The following is an 8,777-nucleotide window of genomic DNA, read 5'->3' on the forward strand; positions in this document are numbered from 1 at the left end:
AACACCGGTCTTTACCTCGAATGAGTCAATGAGTTGTCCTCCATGAACGATTTGGCAGTTTGATCCATCACAAGAATTCCGTATGAACTTCAGTTTACTTGTAATTTATAATATGATTCTCATATAATGTTATTACTGGGTATAGGTAATGTCAATTTGTAAGTGTTTAAACGAAATCTCTTATATGGAATATAACTATATGATCAATAGTGATTTACTTCAGTATGGGTTTACATAGTTCTACTGAGAAGTTGTTTTTGGTAGAATTTAGCTATTTTTAAAAAAATGAGGCAATCACTATCAATAGTATTGGATGGTTGTTGAACTGTATCACAAATTTCTCCTTTATGTTAAATAACAGAATCAAGGTGAATATCAGTAAAAATACATCACATTTATTAGTAAAAAATGAAAAGTAAAATAGTAAAGAAATTTGGCGGATAAAATAAACGCCTAAAGACATGAGCGATTTTTAAAAAAAATGTACTGGTTAATCAACAGTAGTTTATCGTACGGAATTATGACAGAAGAAATATTCCTGTACAATCCTATAACTAATTAGCAGAGAATACGAATAAAAAACACTAAGAAGCATAGATGCATTATAATAAGAACTTTTTATTTATTCGTCTCTCAGATTGTGAGTGTACTTCATTGAAAGCGGTCGTCTACTGGTTTTTAGCGATGAAACATAAATCTAGAAGCATTTTTAAATAAAGTTAGATATTGGCTAGCAATGGAATTCAGGACAAGTTTTTCTTCCTAGTATTATTTTATTGTTGTTATACATATATAAACATTAGTATATATGCTCTACACTTCGTCATTCGATTTGTGTGAAGGCTGGGATACTGCCTGAGTACCCAAATCAAAGCTAGTGGTTTTTTTAAGAGGCTACTTCTCGAGCAGTTGACCACCAGGTCTAACCCACAAGGCAGTGGAGTAACGTTAGGAGACACAATCCCATGATAGCCGGTGACCAGCAATAGGTTCTTATGCCATTTGTTCCTCCGGGATGCTGGAGCTAATGTGCACTATTTGTTTGGAATCAAGATTTTCCAACTCCCCTAGTTGAATTGTCAGTATCCACCAACCCGGGTAAAGAGCCATATATTCGCTTTTCGTCCTCTCAGTTTCGTAAACAAGAGTAATGCCACAAGAAGGCAGTGAGAAGGACGTCCCTGACAGTGGCTGTATACGCGTGGCCATGTAAAAGAATTTCGAGAGGGAGAGCGGAATCTCCTTACCCTTGACCGTACCAGGGCATTTGAGGGCTATATATACTATGTATAGTTGGGTCGCGCCATATTCGAAAACTTATTGAAAAGAAACTTTCTCCCCTCTATTTGTCTTTTTACTAGTTGATTTGCCAGACAAGCTGCGTAATAAAAGTTACCTATAGAGCATCTGAACCAGTAATTGTATAAAGATATCGTAAAAATAATGATCAATTATAATTCATCTGAACAACTATTGCTATCGATTGACTAAAAAATTGATGAACTGGTTTCGACTAAATAAAACATCTCTGGTTAGTCTGCTGATCAAGATATCACTAGGTTTAGCTTTGACTACATCGCAGCTGAAAAAACAGAAACTACTAACGAACAATAAGTACTATTAATTCTTTATTCTTTCTACATAAGTGTTTTTTCAAGATGCTTTAGAGCTGAACCATTTACGCTTAACATATTATACATGTTATGAACTGAGGAAATCTTTTTGACTATTCCTATTATATCAGAAGTGGCGACCGCAGTGATTTAGAGGTTAAGCGCTCGCGAGATGCACTGCTGAGAAGTCCCACAATAGGACGAAACGGCCATTCAATGCTTCTAGGTTTTCCATAACGGTTTAGCTTCAATTGATTCATGACCTCAATTATTAATATTCCTATTATATATATATAAAAATATATACTATTAATTACAAAACAGATCTTGATGCAGCTTGCATTCTTTATTAGAAATTAATTCTGTTATACTAATCAGATAAGTCTACCTGTAACAGATTCGAAACCCTATGCTAACAGTTTTACTACTCATCGTCAAATTATCTTAGTCCCTCACTGTTTTTGATTGCTATCGATTGTCTTCAATAATAAATGTACGTGAATTCTATTTGGTTATGGAGTTGTTAGTTATTTATTTCTATTTTTCCTCTGTTCCAGATTGTTTATTTTCACTCATGCTGCTCTGAATGCTGCTTTTCCAGCCACAAAACCTGCAAGCTAGATACGAATCACTATATTACCATTTGACTCATTTAAATCATTATCTCAATTAAAAGAGCAATGATTATATATTTGTTTTAAACAAAAGTAAAATATAAAAAACAACAAACAAATCATTCTATTTGTAGTCTATGGTGGTCCTAAAAGCTTTCACTATCAGTATTTTATAGATTATTTTAACAAAACAAATGAATAGTTGATAATGTAGTATAATATATGAATCTTTGTTGTATTGATGATTTAGAGGATTGTTCTACTAGATACTTAACGATCAATATTGAACATTGAATCCAAGAGGGATTAATCATTTGTAAACGCATATTCCGATGCATATATCTATATATGAACACATATGTATATGTGAGGTAGTAATTAAAATATAATTAGTAATATGAAGTGTATACACGCAGATAAAAAAAAGAAAGAAGAAAAGAATTATGGACTTAAATAATCAACTAGTTGAATTCTTCTTGTATACGAAGTAAACACAGTATATACGATCCCTTTTGTGCTCCGTTCTTTATTTTCTAAACAATAGTTGTTAATTGACACCATTGAACAATGTTTCCTATTGAATGTAGACTTACATTTTAAAAAAAAGAAGAAAAATCAACGTACTTTACTATTTCATCTTCAATAAATAAAGACAAGCTGTATGAGGATACAATTAAAAGTCATACCTAATGAAGAAAGGGGGGAAAATAAGTTAATTTTCATGTAGCACGCAATGTTGCTTTCTCTAATGTTTTTTTTTCTTTCTATTGAGTATAACAAACAAACAACCGAACAAACAGTTCTACCTTTCTATTAAGCATTATATCTTGGCGACAATCAGAATTAAGGATTATTCGCTATGTATATATATATAGATAATTTGTATGATTCATCATTAGTTTACTCTACTTTTAATGCTTTCTGCCTTGGAAATAAAAAAAATTTAAAAAAAATACTTACACATTCGTGTTTTTTTTATTGAACTACAAATGACTTTTGTTTTAGTCAAGTAATTTATATTTAGGTTTGGTCTTTAACTCTTGAAAACACCGGGGGTAGGCGAGGTGGAGTGTGATGGTGTAGGATGGGGAAGTTTGTTGTTCCAACAATTCGATGTGTGAGAGTTAAGTTAATTACACCTTGAATTATTATTATTATTTAAAGAGATGCTTATGAATCATCATCGGTATTATTAATACTGAATTTAAGGAGATTATTTCAAGTAAACTTTAATGGTGAGCATGAGATAAAGGGGGATAGTTTCATTATATATTGTCGAATCAACTGGTTTTGTTGTTTTAATTTATTTTCAAAAGTAAAAAAAAGTTAAAAGATTAAATCAACAATTTTTTTCTACTGTCTTTATATACTTTGATAATCTTAATGTCTTTATAACATTTGGCAAGCTTTAAGGATTTAAACTACCGAGAAGGAGAAAACAAACAAACAAGAGGAAACTAAGATGCCAACAGTTTTTTTATTTTTTTTCAAATTGTTAACCTTAAAACTAATTAAAACAAAAAAAATTAACTTGGTCAATGTTGTTGAATATAAATTTATTATGGAAATGTTATATAGATTATAATACTCATATCATTGACTAAATACATTTTTGATTTAGATAGATTGAATGCTAAGGAGTCCCACAATAGGACGAAACGGCCGCCCAGTGCTTCCAGGTTTACCATGGTGGTCTAGCTTCAATTAACTCATGCTTTCAACTATGAGAATAAAAATATAAATTTTGCGAAGGATAATCTGCAACTTAGTATATATTCAATAACCGAGAAGTTTTATAACTGCTAGAAGCAAGGATAGATGGTGGCTAGCAGTAGAATCTAGAAGGCTTGTTGCGTCCTATTTGGGACTCATCAACTGGATGTACCTGCATCCTAGAGTAGATTTTTACTCCGGGACTCGAACCCAGTAAGAGACAGTGGGAGTATACAAACAAACAATACAAAATGAATATAACTACTAGAGTTCTCGATGAAAAAAGTAATTAATTTTGGGTCATCAAAGTTACTACAAGCTAATAAAATTTACACAAAATTATTAATGAATCACCGAATCACTCAGTAAAGACTCTGTTTACCCTTACTAATTTATTCTGGTCCAGACTTCGTGGTTGGGGCCCTGAACGTTAATAATAATTTTTCGTTGCAGATATTGGTTTACATAGCTAAACTTGATCTCAATAGTATAGTTCCGAACTAACCCGAGTGTAAATTGTATTTTATTGATCGTCAAATGAGAAAAATGACAATCCAATAACTCTGTGTCCTTGAGAAAGGTTATTCTACCGTGAGTATACAAGTTATGCTGTCTAACTGTGCAATAATGTACAAGCTGTCCAAATCTCACTTATTCACTTATCATGTATTATGGACCATTTAAATCCAAAGGACTCCCACAAAACTAAAAGTAGCCTATGACTGTACTCACTCTTTCGAGAATCCATTAGAAGTAGTCTAAACGTTCATGTATCTGGGTAGTTATGTGGGTGGTAATGAACACATGAAAGATGCGATTAATTTATGTATTGTGAAAGTCAGAAAGGTTTATGATAATCTAGACCACCATTGAAACCGGTTTGATGTTAGTCTGGTTAGAAAACGTTGAATTTACACCCCACTGGTTAGAAGGGTTTTCTTTATTCTTTCAAAATCTAACACCGATTAGGGATATCCAGTAACTCACTATGTTAGCTCATAGCATACTTCAAAGGCTCATCGACATCCTTTGGCATCACCGCATTAGCAATACTGAGGTTCGACAATGTGTACTCCGACAAAGTAACGACAACTCAATGAGTGTTACTATGTTAAAACATTAACTTCAGTGGTTTGGATACATTTTACGAATTTCATCGAATTAACCCATTACACCGTGAAATATTTACTAACTCTGGAATCGGGTAGAAAATAATAATATTCTATAAGCTGTTTTAGTATGTACATTAAAAGAAAGAGTAATAATAACTGACTGAGCAGCTCTATTACTGATGTTTCGTGACTCAATGTAGGTCACTTATTCAGATTTGCTTACTCTTAACAAATGGCTTACATTAAGTCACGAAATGTCAAAAATACAATTTTTCTACTCATTAGGATATGAAAAAAATATATTTATTAATAAATTTTAATCCAATGCTCAGTTTATTTGAAACTATCAAGTCCAATCCTAATGTTGATATCTAAAATCTCAATTACTTAGCAACCGATTAGATATTATTTCAGAACTGTTTAATAAAGCCAAAATCATAATCCAACCAGCAAACCTTCCAATGAAAATGACTTCTATTGGATTATATTGGATAATAAAAGATTACTACAATAAACGAGATTCAACCGACGAAAATTATCTCCATTGATAAGCAAAGATGGGTAGTGGTTAGCAGTGGAATCCAGGACGCGCGTGTCGTCCTATTTGGGACTCGTTAGCTGGATGTACCTGCATCTCAGAGTTGAGGTTCACTCTGGGACTCAAACTCAGGACGGTCCGCTTCAAACGCCATCGCATTATCCACTCAGCTATTGAGTCTGGATAGCCACTTGCTTGTGAAATGGGATTAAGTTTAAATTCACTTAGTATTATTTGTTTGAATCTTCCCATTGATGTTTAGGACTGCAACTGGTCAGTCTCTAAATAGCATATGTGCATACTGTGCGTATTGCCTTTTTTATAGCCTTAATTCACAAGCCTTATAAGCAAAGATGGATAGTGGCTAGCAGTGGAATCCAGGCCGCGCGTTTCGTCCTACTTGGGACTCGTCAGCTGGCAATACGCACATTATGCACATATGGCCAATAAGAGACTGACCAGTTGTAGTCCAAAACATCAATGGAAAGATTCAAACAAACAATGCTAAGTGAACTTATCTCTATTGATGTTTCTGGAAAGAAAAATTCCATTTTTTTTTTAAATTTCAATTCTGAAAATTAACTTTAAATTAATTTTCTATTTATTTCATTCCAACCTATTTTTTCTTTGATTTTTTTGTTTCTGTTTTCTTTTTTTCGTCAATTTTAGCTTGGTAACTTCTGTCATCATCATCATTATACACAATAGTAATAATCAGTGAGAAATCAATCATTTAAAGTATAACTGAACAGTAAAGAAACAAAACCAACATTGAAAAAGCAAAATGCTTCACTTTATACGGTTTCAATATAAAAGCGAATTATCTATCTAAGCCAATGTTGTTTATCTCTTATTCATTAGTTTCTTTCTATTTCCTGTATTCAAACTTGACATGACATTGAGGAGGATGATGACGATAAGGATGATGATAAGGATGATATTAATGTTAAATAATGTGAATACAAAATGTTATAACATTTTATGATACTACTAGGTAACAGTAATGTTTTCATTTTACAACTAATTTGTTTTACTATATTATCAGTTTTAAATTGACTTCACATTCATTATTTTATAATTTTGATTGATTGAGTCTATATTAATTATTTTTTTAAAAAAAAAACCTCAAATGAACACACACACACACCTACATACTTTCTAATATAAGATTTTTAAAACGTCATAATAATAGAATTTCAGATTGTTTTGAATAACGTTAGTTGGAATAATGATTGAATTGTTGAAACTTAGAAAGGGAAAGTAGTATTCAACCCATATATATATATGGTGTGTGCTACTGCTGTCGACAGATATAAGTAGTATGTATCATCAACCGAAAGTTAAGTGCTTACTGATACAAAGGAAAGAGAACGAGAACAAATAATGATTGGTGTCGGCACGAAGGAACAATGAAGTCTGAGACGATTGATTGACAGTTTGCAGAAGGAACAGTCAAGTTTGTGACAATTGATTGACATTTCGCAAATGAAGTATTTACAGTATGATTCTCAGATTTTACTAAGATGTTCTGCAATTTTGTGTTCAAATAGATTTCATTGTCCTCACTTGTGTTCTCATTCACTTCACTTTACAATGTTTCAAGGCGTCTATTTGAACAGCGCTTATGTCAACTGATGTCGATCAAATCCAGTCCTTTAGAGACTGATCAGTTGCTGTCCATAATAATAACAAGTGAAAAATCCAAACCTTTACAAATACATTTAGTTTTTTTTATCAACATAGGAAAAAATTAAACTTATACAATAGTAATTCAACAACATAACCTACTGTACAAGTTAGTAAACAATGTTATTTTAGCATTTTTGAAAGATAACACACTAGCGTTTAAATCGATAAGTGCCAAATTCAATTCTTAGTATTATTATTATGAACAGTAGGATGTAAGTAAATCGTAATAACATATCCTAGAAAGGACATCGGCATCTTGACTTCCGAAGGAAATCGGCTTTCACCATGAGGCGTCATAATTATTCCTTCAACTCCCAGGAAAGAGTTTAAATAGTTTGAATTATTTTTTCTGGTTAGCGTTTTTTTAGCGAGTTAGTTTTCTGCGGGATGGGGTCGCTAACCGCATGCCTAACCCTCCTCCTTTATCCAAGCTTGGGACCAGCAGTAGCCCCCGAAGGGGCTACATGCGGAGTTAATAGCATATCCTAAATGGGACAAAATACTGGTATCTGACACCACTGATATCTATGTATCAAATCACTATCAATTCGTAAATATGAACATCATCGTGTTCATACTATCGATGAAGATCGACCACACTAAATCCTAGTTATCAACAGAAAGAAAATATAAATCTTTGCAAAGTATATTTTCGCAAGCAATTAGTCGTTAATATATATTGAATATGTAGGATTGTTTAGTCTGACAACGAATTCATTGAAAAGATCTACCTTAGCTGAAGTGCGTGTTATTTAGTAAAAAGAAACTTATCTGATTACTCATGGTATAGATACTAGCTAGGTCACATAATAATATCAGAAATTCTTTTATATATATATATATATATATATAAGATTCATCTCAAAATAAAATCTGTAAAAAGGCGACAATGAAAAAATAGTGTATGATAATTAGAAGGAGTCAATATATCATTATTATTTCTATTCTATTTCAACTGTATGTAACTGCACCACCGGCTGAACTTAATTAGACAACCATTTCAACGCTAAATAGTTGGTTCTTCCAAGTCTGGGACTCTTCAATGGTTCTCATTCATGTCCCCACCATGAGAAAACAAAGTCGCTCCAGCGTCTAATCTCCAGGCCATTGAGTCAGCAGTATTTACATTTTTTACATTTAAATTTTAAGCTTCAGTCGATTCATAAAGTCGTGCAACCATCTTCTAATGTACTGGGAGATTAACTATCTCACTATCGACACAATTGAACACCAATTAGTTTTTTCATAGTCCTCAATTGTTTTCATTTCTTAATTTATACAAATAAAATTTCTAATAGTTGAATTCATGAGTCGATTAAAGCTAGATCACTATGGAAAACCTTGAAACACTGGACGGCCGTCTTTTTTAATATGTTACTTCTTAACATTGTTCATCCACATTCCCATACCAAAGGAACTCGAACCCAAGACCTTCGGTCTTGTGCGTAAACACTTTACCACTAGACCACTGAGCTAGCATCCAACGGTGTTAATGCCT

Source organism: Schistosoma mansoni, chromosome 2 (genome assembly GCF_000237925.1).
Source record: "Schistosoma mansoni strain Puerto Rico chromosome 2, complete genome".
Classification (NCBI taxonomy): domain Eukaryota; kingdom Metazoa; phylum Platyhelminthes; class Trematoda; order Strigeidida; family Schistosomatidae; genus Schistosoma; species Schistosoma mansoni.